This window comes from Protopterus annectens, chromosome 1.part2 (assembly GCF_019279795.1).
Source record: "Protopterus annectens isolate FY-2018-M chromosome 1.part2, PAN1.0, whole genome shotgun sequence".
NCBI lineage: Eukaryota > Metazoa > Chordata > Ceratodontiformes > Protopteridae > Protopterus > Protopterus annectens.
Window position 1 is genome coordinate 393,361,953 of NC_056727.1, and position 19,929 is coordinate 393,381,881.

The following is a 19,929-nucleotide window of genomic DNA, read 5'->3' on the forward strand; positions in this document are numbered from 1 at the left end:
AAATCACTTCACAGAACTCTCCCTGCTCCAAATGTGTAAATGAGTGAACATAATGCAATTTACAGCTCAACGGCACAATAATTTCGACTCACACAAAATATCTTTGCTGCATGCAATCGTAATTTTTTTGTTACTCTAACAACAGGGCTAGTTTTACTGCCATTCCACAAAGGAGATGCAACACTTAAACATTGTTGAGTTACTACAACTGCAGCATATGACCTTTTTCCTCCAGTTAGTAAAATAACTTACATATTAAGTAGAAACACATCAAAACAGCAGTTCCCATAGAAGATGCACCTCTCTGCTTTTCTATCTGTCTGTTACCTACCTACATAGCCAATAGAGTACAAACTTCTGCCTTCCGAATTTCCTGTATACATTGCACTACAGCTTCTCTCCAGGACAGAGCAGGATAATAATTATCAAGTTCCGTTGCCAGCATCGAACACTTTAGTGTTTTGTTATCCAGTCCAAGAACATGTACTTCCATTATCCAAATCTCCAGTGTCCCACAGCACTGTATCAGGCTTCCTGCTTACAAACATCTTTTTCTACTCTCAACAGCTCTCTAGCTAAAACGATTAGGGAAATTGTGATAAAGTGATAAAATCACAAGAATTATTAAGCAGAACTGGAGTTTTCTTTTTTTTTTTTTTTTTTTAAGTTTAAAGAATTTTCAGAACTTAATAAATATCCAACTTTTTCATTTAAAAGAGGGAGGAGTATAAAGGATAAAATAGTGCATAGTAAATTTGTTGTCCCAAGTCAGAATATAAACATTCCCAGCTTTAAAGCAACATATGCATGTGGAAAGCGCATTTCGTGCAAACATATAGTTTGCACTTTTGAAATAATAAATAGTAGTAGATTTAAAGTTCTTGATAAGATCAGTTGTACTACAGAATGTATTGTTTATGCTCTTAAATGCCCATGTGGAAGGTTTTATATAGGAGAGAAAAAGAGGGCTTTCAAAATGCGATTGCAAGAGCATATAAGAGATATTAAAAATAAAAAATAGAAAGCCCTCTAGCTCAACACTTTTTAGAAAGTCATAATGGAAACCCTGCAGGTTTGCAGGGAACCATTTTAGAAAAAGTGGAGAAAAAAAGATAAATGTTTGGATGTGAAAAAGAAGCTTCTATATAAAGAGGCACTTTTTATATTAAAGTTTGGCACTTTAAATCCAGAAGGAATGAATGTGACTTGTAATTGGAAAGTTTTAGTATAATCGTTAATATATTAATTATGTCATTATCTTAATTGTTTTAAATGAATGAACAATAATGTATATAAGATGAAATTGTGTGTTTAATTTTGTACTCCACTGAAAGCTGTTTCGGAGTTGGACATATTAAAAGTTTTATGGTCACTGGTTTGTTGTATTTTGTTATCAGATACAGTTTTTTGAGTTGCACTGAAAATTTCCCTGGTTCCCTGGACAAATTTACATTAGTCAGCTTGAATGCCACCACATTCATGTCACCCTGAAAAGAAGCAATTTGTCTAGTAAGGCTCACCCAGGCAACAAAACATAAATAAATTTGCATAAACAGACACACACACACACACACACACACACACACACATATATATATATATATATATATATATATATATATATATATACACACACACATGTATATATATATATATATATATATATATATATATATATATATCTAGGGGTTCAGAAAAATTGCAAACTTGTGTGTAAGGGTTAATTAGTGCAATCAAAGCAGCTCAATGTGGCCTGCCACAATTAACTATACAGTCGAGCCACATTGTGTGACAGGATCTGCATAAGTAGACAATTTGCTGGAGAAAGAAAAACTGGTCAAGTAATGACCCAGTCAGCACTGCAGTAGTCATGTGACCTCGCAAGATGAGTAGCATGCATGTGGCATGCTTACGACAATGTCCTTTCACATGTGCAGAGTTATGCCACAAGACGAACAGCTAAGAGTCCAGCTTTGAGCTGCACATTTAAGTACCTATATTTTTATATTAGAAAAGGGGATATGTGGGTATAGGGCAGGCAGAAATGGAGCAAGCAAGCAGAGAGAGCACAGACAAGGTCAAGTGTAAAGGAAGAGTCACATGGGGCGTGTGAAGACAACATAATATATATTTTACTGAATAGGTGCCCATTTTTTATATTATCCAGAATGGTAGGGGGGAGTAGCATGAGGCAGGTGTGAGTGTATGAAGGAGGGTCCAGAGATGACAGCAAGGGCAGACAAACAATTACAAATAACACACAAAGACCAACAGGGAAAATGCTAACTCAGATTAGGAAAAGATCACAAAGGACAGGCACAGACAGATAGAAGGGTAAAGAGGGAAAGGTAGCATGAGGCAGGTGTGTGTAGCAAAGAGGGTAAAGAGATGGCAGCAAGGGCAGATAGTCACAAAAAACAGACAAAAATGAATAAGGCAGATGATGACTCAAATGGGAAAGGAAACAGAAGGACAACCATAGACAGACAGACAGGTAGAAGGAGGATAGTTGGTGATGGGGAGGATTGGACCACAGACTGAGGGGGGAACTCACACATAAGGAAATGGATCACCATGACAGAGAATAAGGTTGTATGAGAGCTGACTACCAGGTTACTTAGTGCCATACCCAACTTGAAGTCTGTCACCTCGTAAACCACACACATGACCAGGTCCAGCCACTGTTGGTCTATTGGTCAGGGGCAGACAGCTGTGTAACTCTCCCAGCTGCAGGACATGTTCCAGTTTGCCATTGTAGTTATCCAACAGCCTCTCCACCAATGCCATCACCATGTCTTCCACGTCCTGCTAGAGGACATAATGTGACCGTAGTGATGCCCACTAAAGGGGAGTTTTCTTGATACAGACCACCAATGTGCCCCATTGTATTTAGTAAAGATTGGGAGAAAGAACCCCTTTCTATATTTATAGACAAGATGCTCAGTGCAGTTTTGAGTGGTGTGGAAACAGTTTTAAGAGATACAAAATCATTATTGCAGAGTCTACACCATCAAGTGTCTGGGTTTACTGAAGTTCGTGATTTTTTCTTTGTGACAATGGATGTGGCATCTTTATTTACGGTTATCTCCAATGCCTGGGGGATAGAGAATGTGAGGACTTTCTTGACTGGGAAAGATGGATTTTCTCGTGACAAGATTGAACTTATCTGTACTCTTTTGGAAATCGTGTTAGAAAATAACGTGTTTGCTTTTAATGAGAGTTTTTTTCTGCAGAAGGTTGGCGTAGCAATGGGCACAGCATCTGCTAATAGCTACGCCAACCTAGCACTGGCACAATTGGAAGTAAGTACAGTATTAACTGGCAACATGTTCCATCATCATATTTTGTACTACAAAAGATTTGTGGATGATATCCTTTTATTATGGGATGGCTCCCTTGAACTGCTAGCCAGAATTTGTTATGTTTTTACATTCTACCACTGATTTCCTGAGATCCACATACACAGCTTCTGATAAAGAGATTGCATTTTTAGACATATCCATCAGTAAATAAGTACTAGGATGTGTTAAGACTAATGTTTTTAGAAAGGCCCCTAGGAAGAATGTATTACTCCATAAGAAGAGCCTGCATCCTCAGCAGATACTGAAGAATGTGCTGAGGGTTAGTTTTTAAGAACTATGAGGCTTTGTAATGATGATAGCCTCCTGCAGAAGGAGTTTGAGAGTTTGAGATCTGACTTTCTAGCAAGTGGCTATGCATAGGACGAGGTAGATAGCTGTATAGCCTAAGTCTGTCAAGAAAGGAAAGGCAAGGGGTGAGTATATTATGCCCAACAGCTACCTGAGGGAGAGGCATCCCTATATTTGCTCCACAATGTACAGTGAGGGTTCCACTCACATTTTCAAGTGATGTAAATACTTTCTGTGATACAATGAAGAAACATTGGGGGATTCTAACTGAATTTGAAGAATCGAGTGGAGTTGTATCAGAAGTTCCACGGTTTTCTTTTAGAAACAACCCCAATCTGAAGCGACAACTATGTTATAGAAAGGGTGTATTAGGGGGGTTTCCGCAGTCCCAGAGGCAAGGCACTTACCCCTGTCAAGGATGTAGTGCATGTAGTTTTATACAACCTGTCATGTTTTTTAAATATCCCCATTTAGGTTTTTCTGTTGAGTGTATGTTTTATGTAGATTGTTCTAGAAAGAATTTAGTTTACTTGGCATTCTGCACCCTCTGTTATGCTTTTCACATAGGTAAAATCAGTTGTTCCTTTCGGGGCAGATTTTGGAAAACTTGAGAGACATTAGCAATGGAAGGCAGGAAAATGCATTAGCACACCATGTGATGGCTGAAGGGGACTCCCATAACTTTAAGTTTCTGGCACTGGAAGTAGGTGGAACTGATATTAGGCATAAGGATCTTAAGAATATGAGAGAGGCAAGGGAACAAGCATGGATTTTATCACTCTAAGAAGATAAGTTTCCAGAACTAAAATAGGTTGTTTCCTTGAAGCCTATGTTGAAGGTGTGCCCACTCCCACATTAAAATGTGTGTATATATATCTTTTATAAGAATGTTTTAAAGTTTTGCACCTTGGTGTTTTGTAAGTATACTGCTACTATGTTATGTAATTTTTTATTGCTGTTTAAAAAAAAAATGTGCAGGCTTCTGGAAACAGGAAATGATGTCACAGTGCTTTTGCTATATAGATGGTACTTCTCTTTAATGTAACTGTCTGATGAAGCAATCTATTGTATCATGAAAGTGCTTACCTGTTTTTACTCTTACTTTTAAGTTGAATACATTTAATAACCTATAACCTTAGTGGCCTGGCACTTTGTTTATTTGGATAAAGGACATAATGTGACTGCAGTGATGCCTACTAAAGGGGAGTTTTCTTCAGACAGACCACCAGAGAGCATCAGGAGGTCTTTCAGGTCACTCTCTGCTGGGTGAACTTCATCACCCAAAAGAGAAGTGGGCCTGAAGGCAACTGGGGCTACACATGTGATAGCAGGTCATGCACATAGTGTGGTGGCCACTGCTATACCACATACAGTGCTACAGCCAACACTGCATGCAATATAAACATAAACAGAGAAACAGAACAGCAAAGGACAAATACAAAATAGACCACAACAAAAAGAGGAAAAATAAAAGGAAGCAATTACCAGGTGGTATGTCTCATTAGGTGGTAATATTGCCTCTTGAGGAGCAAAATGTTGTTAAGTATAAAATAGCAAACCAATAACAACAAATATGCATGGCAATAAGTGTGCCACAATGGCTAACATAAAATTACTCATAACCACACCACTATGTTTTGGACATGTGCATAGTCCATGACTTTCAAACAGTGTGGCCAAAGCAGGTAGTAAAGCAGAGGTAAGCATCCTCTGGCCATGTAACCTAGCTCATGGGAGCTTACTGACAAGTGGCATGTATGGCCTTCCAAACTGTGCTTTGCATGATGCTATGGAGATCATGACACATATACTCCAGCCACTGGGGATGCACAAGCCAGTGCATTTCTTTGCGCCGGTTCCAAGCCCGGATACATGGGGAGGGTTGCATCAGGAAGGGCATCCAGCATAACATTTTGCCAAATCATACATGCAGGCAACAGTACAGAAATACATACTGGATCGGTCGAGGCCCGGGTTAACAATGACCGCCACCAGTACTGTTGGCCAACAGGGTGCTGGCGGAAATTGGGCTACTGTTGGCCGAAGGAGGAGAAGAGGGGGAAGGCATGCCCAAAGGCAGGTAAAGGCTAGGACTGTGATAGTGAGGGTCGGAACTTTGAATGTTGGCAGTATGACTGGTATAGGGAAAGAGCTAGTGGATATGATGGACCAAAGGAAGGTTGGTATATTGTGTGTGCAAGAGACCAGATGTAAGGGGAGCAAGGCTAGGTGTACTGGAGGTGGTTTCAAATTGTTTTATCATGGTGTGGATGGGAGGAGAAATGGTGTAGGCATTACCCTGAAGGAACAGTATGCCAAGAGTGTTTTGGATGTGAAAAGAGTGTCGGATAGAGTGATGTTTATGAAGCTGGAAATTGATGGTGTAATAATGAATGTTGTTAGTGCATATGCTCCACAAGTTGGGTGTGCAATGGATGAAAAAGAAAAATTTTGGATTGAGTTGGATGAAGTGGTGATGACTGTACCCAAGGGTGAGAGACGGGTGATTGGAGCAGATTTCAATGGGCATGTTGGTGAAGGGAACAGAGGGGATGAGGAAGTGATAGGTAGGTATGGTGTTAAGCAAAGGAATGCAGAAGGTCAGATGGTAGTGGATTTTGCAAAAAGGATGGACATGGCTGTGATGAATATGTATTTTAAGAAGAGGGAGGAGCATAGGGTGACATCCAAGAGTGGAGGAAAATGCACACAGGTGGATTATATCTTGTGTAGAAGGGCCAGTCTGAAGGAGACTGCAGACTGTAAAGTGGTGGCAGGGGAAAGTGTAGTTAGGCAGCATAGGATGGTGGTTTGTAGGATGACATTGGTGATCAAGAAGAGGAGGATGAGTGTGAGGGCATCACCAAGGATCAAATGGTGGAAATTGAAAAAGGGTAATTGTGAGGTGATGTTCAGGGAAGAGATAAGACAGGCACTGTGTGGCAGTGAAGAGTTACCGAATAGCTGGGTAACTACAGCAGAGCTAGTAAGAGAGATGGCTAGAAAGGTGCTTGGTGTGACATCTGGAAAGAGGAAGGAGGACAAGGAGACCTGGTGTTGGAATGAAAAAGTACAGGAGAGTATACAGAGAAAGAGGTTGGCGAAGAAGTGGGATGGTCAAAGAGATGAAGAAAGTAGACAAGAGTATAAGGAGATGAGGTGCATGGCAAAGAGAGATGTGGTGACAGCTAAGGATAAGGCGTATGCATAGTTGTATAAAAAGTTGGACACTAAGGAGGGAGAAAAAGACCTGTACCGATTGGCTAGACAGAGGGACTGAGCTAGTAAAGATGTGCAGCAGGTAAGGGTGATAAAGGATAATGAGGGAAACATACTCACAAGTGAGGACAGGATTAGGAATGAGTATATTAGAAGGTCAGCCCAGGTTGGAAGGTTTGGAGACAAAGCCAGGGAGACAAAATTACATTGGTTTGGACATGTGCCGAGAAGGGATGCAGAGTATATTGGGAAAAAGATGCTAAGGATGAAGCTGCCAGGTAACAGGAAAAGAGGGAGGTCTAAGATAAGGTATATGGATGTGGCGAGAGAGGATATGCAGGTGGTTGGTGTGACTGAGCAAGATGCAGAGGACAGGAAAAAATGGAAACAGTTGATCTGCTGTGGCGACCCCTAATGGGAGCAGTTGAAAGACAAAGATGAAGAAGAATATACTCCATCAGGTAATTCCAAACTGAACAAATGTGGAACAGCAAATGCCAGTGTTAATTATGTGCAATGACATAAGACAGCCACTAGATCACATCACCTAACATCCTGCCAGCTGTATGCCCATGGTATGCCAGTCATACATGGCACAGTCAAAGAATACAGAATGACCAGTATAAGAGCATGTCAGCCTGACCATGACACTATGCATGAATGTTAAGGTGGAAGATAATAGATATGGCACTGAATGATACCTAGAAATCATGGCAAAAGTAGAAGATGACAGCCAGGATGATGATGGAACACCCACTGCTGCCCAGTCTGCATCAACATGCCAGTGGTGGGAATTTCTGTTGATAGGATGGACAGTAGAATGGTTCAAATTGCAGTGACAATGTATGCTGTAAAGAAAGCAAACCAATGCAAAGCTGCAAACAATAGTTAAAATGATTAGAATCAATGGTAAGAAGGATGGTGAAAGAGGTGACTAAGAGATATGCTGCCATAACGTCAATAAACTATACTTAGTATACATACCCTGTACCTGCACAGTCTTTCCTGACACCTCCATTATATCATCCTGTTTTCTTGTACCTGAGTTGAAACAGAGAAAAAGGAAAAAAGAAAACATGCCCATGAAGCTCTAAGATTTATATCATGCTGAACAAAAATGTCTACCTATGTATAAACAGCTACCGATCACTAATACTTATTGTCAAACTCTGTCTCCCTTTCTCTCTGAACTCATATTCCTATTTATTTATTTATTTATTTATTTTTCATCTTCTTATAAAATAGAAATTTACTGTTACAGTTATTGATCTCACAACCTTTTGAGGCTTCATTAAGGGAGAAAAAAGGGAGAAAAAACATCAGCTTACTCTACTTGGCTGGGCTACTTTCAGAACAACGTAGGACTATGTCTACTCCCATTTGGGAATAAGGAGCTAACTTCTTATCATAGATTCTCCTACTGTCTGTAGAAGGTAGAAGCATCGCATGGAAGTGACTCATTAGGCTGCTGCAGAAAGCAGAACAGAGCTATGTCTATTAATAACGCTGGCCCAGACTGAAGCCTTCAAGGGAAAGAACTACTGGAGTGGTGGAAAATACAACCACAGCACCAGATATTTATTCTTCTTCCATTTCTTCTACTTTGTCTTCTTCTGCTATCCCTGCATATGCGTGTGACCTAATATGGAGGAAAATAAGTAGCTAAGTGTGTGTGTGTGTGTGTGTGTGTGTGTGTGTGTGTGTGTGTGTGTGTGTGTGTGTGTGTGTGTGTGTGTGTGTGTGTGTGTGCGTGTGTGTGTGTGTGTGTGTGTGTGTGTGTGCGCATCTATTACAGGGCATAGAAAATCTGAACTGTCCCTGATTTTTTCAGAATGTTTCTGATTTTGTCACCTAATCAGTGAGGAGTGAAGTAATTAAATAATGCCTTAGTAGCATTCTGAGAAAGCATGCTAATGCAAAGGCTGTTATTCAAGCAACTTTGTTTAAGTATATTAAAGCAATATGCATCTTTATTTTATAAATAAATAAATAATTTTAATCATTTATCCCCAATATTATTAGCGTTATTTTATTCTTGACCTATTGGGTTGAAAATGATATGGGGGTGGGGTTGTAATGGCTTGAATAATGTATTGTGGCAATATTGAGCTGAGACGATACATTTCACTTTGGTACTTATCTATACATTTATTCATACATTTGATTTCAATTAAACTTATCAGGTATATAGCCGCAGTCATATCACTGCAACAATTCATGGTCACATCTGTCTATGAGTCTGCTATAATGTTTATATATAATATATGTATAGATGTATGGGACATAAACATTCTCAACAGATCTCGATTTCACAAAATGTCTTTGATTTTGCCTCATATTTGGATATTTGGTATAGTCCTCATAGTATATATATTTTGGGGGGGTAAGGAGGTATCAGTAAGGAGTAATAACTAAATAAAGATAGATATTTGAGTCTCAGATTTACTAGCCTTCATAAAAATACATAGCTAGTTACTGCAGTCATTTTCTACTTATGTAAGACAATATGTCTTCCTTATTTTGTCCCTCCCAACCTATTGTTTCATAGATTTCTGATTTATTTTATTCTTCAACTAAGAGGCTGAGAGATATGTATCTATTTGCCTGTATAGCAGAGGGTAGGGGGTACTTGCAGTGTGTTCTGGCAGCAGTGAACTGAGACAATACATTCATATATCTCTCAGCACTACAGATTTTTGCAGACTGTCCAGATTTTTGCCTCATATTTTTGGTCTGTTTTTCATAAAATTGTGTTTTCTGTCAAACTAATGGCAAATCATTAAAGATTACAGTGATCTATGTGCCAGTGATTTAAGTCTGTTTTAGTATTTTACACTAATGCTTGATTGTATGTACACCAGTCATTAATTTATCTTACAACAATTATGATACGACCACTTTATACCCTTTATTTGTATTAATCTGTTTATCTTTTTAATAACTTCATTGTATGTAACTTTGTGGAGCTTTTCTCCCTGGGCCTCCACTGAAAACGGGCTCTTTCTAGGCCCAGTGGACTTTCCCAGTTAACAAATGCAATAAATAAATAAATAAATAATAATAAATAAAGTTAGAAAATAATGACAGAAATTTGCGTTTCAGAATTCATACCCTTCAGAAAATTCATGCTATTGCAAAAACCTGTTATTCTATCAGTGTTCTAAGTTTGTAAGAGCAATATTTAAAAACTGTCCCTATTTTTGGACCTTTGTCCCACTTTTATTTATGGCTTTGTCCAGATTTCCTGCTGTAAGAGGTTGAGAGGTATGATTCCTGTATAACAATAATTTATGTGTTTACTCATTCATTAATTGTAATAAGACTTCTAAAGTTGGCAGACACAGTCATGCAAGTGCCTGTAACTGATGATCCCTTGTCTGTAATACATGCACTTGGGGGGGAGTAGATGCTCTCCCTGATTTTGCTGTATGTTTTTTTCTGATCTTCTAGTAAATCACTGAGGATTATCAGTTAGCCAATACAACCAGACATTATAACTTCATACTTAATATTGTTCAGAAAATGCATACTGATTGACAGCATTTTGCTCTATTAACTTAAGTGATTTATGGTTGCATTTAAAAATGTGTTTTGATTTTGGGTCTTTGTCCTTTCATTACCATAGACTTTGTCTAGAATTCATGAGCAAAGAAGTTGCTGTAAACATTCTCCACTGTTCATCGTTCATATGGAAGTTCTAGGCTAGATGCCTTTGTGGGTCATTTTAATTCTAACGAATTTCCCTCTGTCTGTTTTTGATTTTTCTTGAATGTTTTGTCTGTGTTCTTATCAATTTTGTGGTGTTATGGCAAATCAGTGTGGATTGCAATTATTAAATAATGACAGTTATTTGAGTTTCAGACTTAGTAACTTTCAGAAAACCATGCTAATACAAGGCATGTTATTTTACTTTCTTCATGTATAAACATATATACACAAATTCCATAAACTCAGGCAGGCAGTTACAGACCCATAAGTATGACTGGCCTCATATACAAAGCCATGAAAAGACTTATCATACAACTTATCAATCTGGACAGAGGGAAACTCCAAACACACAGCTCACCTTGGTTTGGATTCTTCAATGGCAGATCATGCTTACTAATCCTGATGGATTTTTTTGAAAAGGTCGACAAAGCAATGGATGAAGGCAAAAAAATGCACACAACATACCTTGATCTAAACAAAGCTTTTGGCACAATTCCCCACTCAGGCATAGTAGCAAAGCTAAATAAACTGAGAATAAACCCCTATGTCACCCACTGTATTGACACCAGGCTCACTGATAGGATGCAGGTAAACAAAATAGGGGAAGTTACCTCCGCAAAGAGACCAGTCACCAGTGGTGTCCTTTAGGATTTTGTGCTGAGACTTCTCCTGTTTGTGATATGCTTTCTCAAGTAAAAGCCAATACCAAAGGGGTCTGACTGTGTAAGTTTGCAGATGACTGCAAGCTAGCAGAAGTCAATGAGTACCCAAATGACTTAGCCATCCTTCAGGAAGATTTGTCCCAAATACATAAATGGCACTAAAGTCATGGGCAGAAACTAAATGGTAAAAATGCATTATTCTATCCTTTGTGAAGTCATATACCCCAGGGATCTACCACATTGGCAATATGGCCCCAAGACCTGACCCAAATGGTTGGGATTAGGGACCTTATGTGGACAGGAACCTAACTTTTGACCAGCATGTGTCCATTTTTGTATGAAAGTCCTTCTATGTTGCACAGCTTATAAGCTAAGAAATTGTATTTAGATCTAGGGACATCATTGCCCTCCTTTATTCAGGCCTCATTAGGACAATCATTGAGTATAATGACCACTTTGGCATGTATTTGTCCAGACACATGAAACAGGTGGAAATCCCACAGAGATCCATTATAGGTTCATAGGTAGGTACTATGCTATTGGCCCTAGGACCTATATAAGCCTAGCCAAAAAGGTACCCTGGCTTTCACCACCCAAGAAAATTATTTAATTATTACTAAATAAAATTACTAATAAAAGTATTTATTATTACTAAAAGGATACAAGACCAAAACAATGTGCTGCACATGGACTAAGTTATAGCCTTGACACTATACTTGGTATCCTTCATACTGCTAAGAGGTGACCTGTGTTTGGCATACAAGAACGAAAAAAAGCCAAACACCACCAATCCAATAATTATGGAAACGAAAAACAGCAAGAGCTCGTACACGGAAAGTATAAAATAAGTTTAATCCACAGTAGTTAAGCGCTTTCGACTGGACACCTCAGTCTTCTTCAGAACTAGTAAAAACATACTCCTAAGCAGGTTTATATAGTCATAGTTACATCAATTAGTAAAAAAACCGCCAAAACTTTAAAAGGTATATGTCACAATTTCATTTTACAATGTGAGAATATATCATCCTCTCATCATTCACTTAAAAACTCATTTATAACTCTTATGTATAAAAAAGTTAAATATATACACTATTATAACAAGTACAAATATAACAATTCATTCTACTATAATAAATATCTAAAAAGGAATACATAATTACCTACATATAATATACTTAGTTATATGTAAAGTAAATACTCTTCAGCTGATGTAATAAAGGAACCTCAACATACCAACACAATATTTGATTAAGCAAAACTAGGTTGGATGACTTATCTATTAGGATAATACCAAAAAGGGTTTAATACTTATAAAGTCGTTCAATCCTGGGGGTCGAGTGGCATCCAAAACTATCTGCCATAGAGTAAATGGCAGATTATTTTGGATGCCACTCGACCCCCAGGATTGAACGACTTTATAAGTATTAAACCCTTTTTGGTATTATCCCAATAGATAAGTCATCTAACCTAGTTTTGTTCAAACATATATTGTGTTGGTATGTTGAGGTTCCTTTATTACATCAGCTGAAGAGTATTTACTTTACATATAACTAAGTATATTATATGTAGGTAATTATGTATTCCTTTTTAGATATTTATTATAGTAGAATGAATTGTTATATTTGTACTTGTTATAATAGTGTATATATTTAACTTTTTTATACATAAGAGTTATAAATGAGTTTTTAAGTGAATGATGAGAGGATGATATATTCTCACATTGTAAAATGAAATTGTGACATATACCTTTTAAAGTTTTGGCGGTTTTTTTACTAATTGATGCAACTATGACTATATAAACCTGCTTAGGAGTATGTTTTTACTAGTTCTGAAGAAGACTGAGGTGTCCAGTCGAAAGCGTTTAACTACTGTGGATTAAACTTATTTTATACTTTCCGTGTACGAGCTCTTGCTGTTTTTCGTTTCCATAATTATTGGATTGGTTGTGTTTGGCATACAAGGCATACTTTGGCACATTACTAATGGATTTACTTTACATCAGCAAGTCAAATACCATTAGAAATACTTGGTCTACTGATCTAAACGTCTTCTGCAACATCAACAGAACAGTTTGGAGAGACAGGTATATATTTCAGAGGATACCACTGCTGCAAAACAGACTGCCTCTTCAAATAAAACAAATTTCATCCCCATCCATATTAAAGCACAACTCAGATCTATGGATGGGAAAGTGAAAATTTACCCCAGAACTGACCCTGTACTACTAATAGACAGAAGCAGCTCTTAAGTAACTTATCCCATGCATGGGTCACCTCACATTGTCTATGGTATGATCCAGTTACCCTCATTAGGGGCAATATAAAATTATCAACCAGTGTGAGTGTTGGGGGGGGGTTGAAATAATTTATGTGGTCAATTACTATTTTTTGTTTTATTACATTCTGATAAATGAAGTGTATACAGTCAATAAGGTTGGCTTTAATTGTTGAGTACAGGGACTGTTTATGGTTAAAAGTAATTGACGCTGTCATTGTTCAAGTTAAGCAGTAACATTCCTTGCTTTGCAGAAGTATTGTGCATTTATGTGAAGCCAGCTGGAAAACCTTACTGCATCTATTTGTAACACAATCAGATACCTATGATGCACAGTCATTAAAGTAGCTGTAATTGATGAGTATCATAATTGTCTATGATGAAAATAACTGCAGATGTGTGATAGAAGGTTTGCAGTATATCTATACATAACAAGTTGACTATAACTTTTTTACTTCTCATCATAGTCAGACATCAAGACTGTACTCAGTAAGTGGCTGGCTGTAGTGGTCTGACCAAGATGTGTGGGAAAGTAACAGATCACTGACATATTATCACATTGAATAGAATTTCCATCTAACACTGTTTGGTTTTCTGGCTGAATTTTTGGCTGTAATGCCTTCTGCATGGGATCTGCATGTATTATGTCTCTGTATGGGTTTTATCAATGTGTTTTGATTTCTTCCCCCAGACTCTCAGCTATATAATATATGCCATTGGCCATTTATATTTTATTTATCACTCCTATCTAACACCAGAAAGGTGCAGGCACTATTGTCAGATAAGATTTATATATCCCTTGCAAGAATATGTGTTCTTGATTTATTGGGGAACTAAAATTTTGTTGGTGTTGAACATTAAACTTTAAACACAGCTTATTTTACCTTGAAATAAAAAATGAGACTAAATTCCTTTCTTTACTTGTTATTTTTTCAGGCTATCATTAGAAAAAAAAAAGTTGTAAAAAAAGCTGTATGATGCATCTCCAAGCATCTAGAACCTCATAACTTCCATAGGCCTAGCTGTCCCCAGTGCCCCAACTTTATTTACTTGATTCCTTCAAATTTATTACAGTGGAGTCTTGGCCTGTTAGGTCAAGTTAAGAAGGGATGGGGGATCTAAGAAGAAGAAGAAGTGTGAAAAAAACAAAGAGGCACTCCATTGGAATGGCGGAGGGCTAGGATGAGGGGAAACAGAAGAAAAGCACTGTGGAGTGTGCAGAGTGCCTAGTGTGCGATTGGGGCCATCACAGAGTTTTTTGTCTAAGGGTCCATATCATCTAAGGTTGGTTTTGTTGATTGCAGTTCGATATCTGAGGTGAATACATTTACTAAAGTGGCTATAATGAGGGGGTACATACAGAGGTAGTCTGTGGATTAAAGTGTATGATACCATGAGTTGCTTGATTACAGGTAGTGGTTATTCACCTACTGCAGTAGAGGCTCATCCTAATCTAGTTAGCCCCACCCATTAATTTGCTTCTTGCTGCCCCCACCCCTCCCCTGCACTGAATTCACACAGCTACCACTGGTCACAGTATCAAATTTGGCTCTGTTCACCAGAGCAGGTGAAGTAATTGGCATTCATCACCACTGTGACAAGGCAGTGCCAGACATCCACTTTGTACTTGGTCCCTCACACAAGTTCACCTGTTCTTGATGGTGCCTTAGGTCAACTGGTGCCCTAGGCAAAAGGGCTCCACGGCACCCCCACCACACCACCTGGTGCCCTCATCCTGGTCTACCAACCCCAAATAAATACTGGAAAAGCGCCCGTGCTAGAGTGGCGCCCTAGGCAGCCGCCTAGTTGGCCTATGCCTAAGGCCGGCCATGTGTAGAAAGCAGAAAAATATTTTACTCTCTTTCCTGAATGACATGGGAACCCTTACAGATATAGACCCTTAAAAAGCCATACTTGCTTTACAACTTGCTATTAAGAAGAATATGGTACCAGATTCATGTTCACATTTTAAGTGTTACATAACAAATGGCAACAGGCAGCAGGGCAGCAAAAACTTGGCCAATGTCACTGCAGAATCATATGTCAAGAGCTGTGCTGGTTGCTGGGATGTGCTAGACAGAAGGTATCGGCCATGTACATACCATGTTGATGTCTATAGTTGTGGCAAAGCACTTCTGGAGACTGCAAAGCAGATTTAGAAGCCAGCGGCTTGCTTGCAAAGACCACTTCTCAGTCTTCAATGTGTGTGTTGAGGCAAACAGAAACCTCATAGAACTGTCTGAAGCTCATACATATGATAAATGTGCATTTCAGAGACATTTATCCTAAACTGGATCATTAGCATAATTGCTGCTGTACTAACCGTGAGATTGTGCAATATATACCACTGCTGCCATTGCAGAATTCTTCATATTATCAAATTATTTTAGAACTAGAGAGCGAACCACTCAGAAGATATTTTATATTGGTCTGCAGTGGGAAATCTCTTCAACAGCTACTGGAGTACAAAAGCCAGGGGCATGTGGGGAGACTGATTAACTGAAATAAATTTTTATTTTGGAGTGTTGTTCTCAAGTAACCCACTGACATGGGGACAGGAAACACAGGGAGGGTGATGGATTTCACAATAAATAACTACATTGGGTTATAAATTACAAAAGTATGAAACATCTTCTGTAGCAGAGGTCCATAAGCCAGTAACAGGCATGGAGATTGACCAGATATCTGTAAGGCCCTTCTAATTTGGGGGGCAGGTTTCTCTAAAGTGAAAAAAAATGCACCCAAAAAGGGTAAAACCAGTAAATATAAAAAATAAAAAATAAAACAGACGAGAAATCCACTTCTAAATTTATTCAAAGTGCTCTTAAAAAAACTAAGTGCTTTCACCATAAACACGTGGCTTCTTCAGAGTTAATAAGAGCCATGAACCATTCATGCATTTGTACAAAACAGACCATCTCTTTCAATCACTTCACCCTACTCATAATTAATTAATCAATTAATTAATTAATTAATTAATTAATTAATTAATTAATTAATTAATTAATTAATTTAAAAAATTGTATATTCCTAATTGGCCTCTTTGTTTGAGCATATATATACCTACATACAATACAAGCAATTTGTGTGTGCAAATATATTCACAAATGCCATATTAAACCACACTCCTAAAAATAACACAATAATATATAATTTAGAATAATATAATCCAAAAATATATACATATATATTTGGTTAATATAAAACAATAAAACAATAAAACATTAGTAATGTGTGGATTAATAGTGCAACTTGTACTAAACTTCATTTGCCCTTTGTTTCAAAACTAGCATCATAGATATGTTGTCATTCAAGGTAGGTGAACAAGTTGCATTTACAATAATTTGCCATTTATGTTCCAACTTTTCCTTTGGAAGCACTCTGTCAACCACAAAGAAGATAAACTTCTTGTAGTTAAAACAGGTGGTACTGTACATATATATATATATATATATATATATATATATATATATATATATATATATATAGGGCATTGTGTATATTTCTATTCTTAATAGCCCTAAAATGCTTGGCTATACTGTCTTTTAGTCTACGTGTCATTTTTCCTATGTAACATCCCAGGCAGGTAGTACAAGTGGCTAAATAAACCAACATATTAGAATTTCAACTACATCTGCCTGGACATGGTCTCACCCTATTGTAACCAAATGCTGACATATAAGGGCCATCATTTATAAACTTACAATATCTACATGCTCCACATTTATACATTCTTGAACATGTAGCTGTACAAATTGGCCTTTCTAAAATGTTTTTGATGTTTTTTTCCTTTACAAAAAACACTCTTGGTGTCTGTCCCAATCTATTCTTTCATTTCAGTATCAAAACTTGTGTCCCTTGTCCTCCTGACAATTTCTAATATTGCTGATGTTTGATGGTTGTATCTCAAAATCAATGCTTCAGAGTTATAAGGTTTGTCTTTTTTCTGGGGGTATTGATTACCTGCCCTTAAAATTGGGGGAAATGAGGTATCTCTTCTACTTGACACTTCATTACGTACCTTAGCAGCAACTTCAAGGGGTAACCTCTATCCAAAAACATACCTATCAAAGTGTATATCTCTTGCTGATGGGTTCAGTTGTCACTAATTAGTCATGACAACCTCACCATTTGGCCCTTAATAATACTTTTTCATTGATGGAATGGATGACAACTTTAATAATGAAGTAGCGAGTTGCTGTAAGTTTCTTTTCTAAAGATGTTACTTTGTAAACCTTCAGATGTTTTAATAAGATTGATGTCCAAAATAATCTATTGTCTCTCTTTTCCACTTACTGGTAAATGTGTAGAATGGTGTTGTAGTGTTTAAATATCTTACAAATTGTTCAGCTTCTTGTTCACTACCCCTCCACAAAACTAGTATGTCATCTAAGAAATGATTGTATGAAACTATTTGGTCTTTAAAAGGAGAATGAAAAACAAACATTTCTTCCCAGTATAGAAGCACTAAATTAGCAAACCCAGGGGTGCATTTTGCTCCCATCACACCCCCCGAGATCTAGTGATATATTTCACCTTCAAAACTCAAGTAGTTGTTTTTCAACACCAATTCCATGAATGCTACCAAGATGTTAAGTTTTACTCCACTCAACTGTTTACTTTTCATGAGGCTCTCCCTAAAATAATTTAAACCCACCTCATGTGGAATAACTGAAAAAAAGTTTACCACGTCAATGGTAAGGAAGGACCAATTGTTATCCACTTTGTTTAAGGTGCTTAAATGTTCAAGACAGTGGCAAGAACCTTTTAATATATGTTCAACCCCAGTCACAACCTGCTGTATTCCCTTATCCACATAAGCTGCCATAGGCTCAGTTGTTGAGCCCTTTGCTGCCACTATAGGCCTAAATGGGGGGGGGGGTTCTAAATTTTTGTGAATTTTGGGAATACCAGATACAACAGGTGTGACTGGGTGTTCAACATTAAGAAAGCTAAATTCAATTTCCTGTATTTTTCCTTGAAATAATGCATCCAAGAAAACAAGTCTATTTTATGATAGGCGATATTCAATTCATTTTTAGAAACCCTCTGATATGGCGATCTCTGCTTAACATACAAGGCCATGTCAAACCCTGAGCTGTTGGACATGCTCCACTTAAAGAAATCTCAATCCCTCAGAGCCACACACTCCAGGGATCTAAACCTTGTCATCACAATGAACAAAACATGCTGGAGGGATAGGTTCCTGACCCAGAGACTCCCCATACTCTGGAATAGACTGCTCATACATGTCAAGCAGAGTGCCTCTTTGGCCCTCTTCAAAAAGAACCTTGATGATTGAATGGGAGATAGGAAATTCACCCCAGGGATCACATTAGTCACCCTGCTAGACAGGGGTCCAGGGAAGTAAATATTGTGGGAAGAAATATTCAGGGAATTTTTATGGCTAGACTTGTATAGGTCCTAAGGCCGATAGGTTCATAGGTTTATAGGTTGGTACTAGGCTATGTGGTACAATCATCTAGAATTTCTTGCATTTTGGCTACATAATCAAAGTGGGACATAATGACAACCCCACCCCCTTGTCAGGCTTCATTATCATAACCTCACTGTTGTTAGCCAGTTCAAATAATGCATTTCTTTCCTCAGTTCTAAGATTGTCATAGTTACTAGTACTGCCCTTTTCCCTTATTAGTCTTCTGATTTCATTAGCACACAGTTTTTCAAATATCAGTACATCTTTGTGAACAGGTGGTATAAATGTAATCTGTCTTTTAAGTGTTAGTGATGACAATTTTCAACTTTCTGATCATTGAAAAATAATGACAAATTCAATTGTCTTGTAAACAATTTTAAACTCGTATATGCATCTACCATATTTAAATAAAATGTAAGAAGAAAAGTAAAGCCCTTGCGCAATAAGTTGTGGTGCACATCTTTAATTTCTAAGGCAATAAAGTTTTAAACTGTAAAACCAGCTTTTTTATGAATATTAACAACAGCCATCTCATCCTGAGTTTCATAGTGCAAAAGCGAATTATCTAAAATACAGTCTAGATCCTCTGCCCTTATTATGCAGTCAGAATTATACACATTTAATATCTCTTTCTGTTGTTGTTTGACCACTGTCGTTTCCTGCTGTAAAAGTTGTTTTCCCATTGTTGCTGCTGCTGTTGTGTCCCATGTTGTTGGTTTACTTGACCCCCTCCCCTCCTGTTCATCAAGCATCCTCAATTGTGAAGACTAGTCTAAAAAATGTTTCTCATCATACTGTTCATTCATACTATCATTCAAATTATCCATACCCATTCCAGTATTGTCTATGTTAACCCATTCCCCTCCTTTCATGTTAGGATTGTTCACATTAATCTTAGATATACCATTTGGGTATGCTAAATTGTTTTTATACTCATTAATGTCCCTTGTAAGTTTTTTAATCTTTGTTTTAACATTTT

At 37.7% G+C, this 19,929-nt stretch overlaps 1 long non-coding RNA gene across 1 annotated transcript in view; it reads left to right on the forward strand.

Annotated features, from left to right (window-relative positions):
- Positions 1–19,929, forward strand: part of LOC122789277 — a 1,405,129-nt gene that overhangs the window by 1,051,881 nt on the left and 333,319 nt on the right. The window lies entirely within an intron of this gene.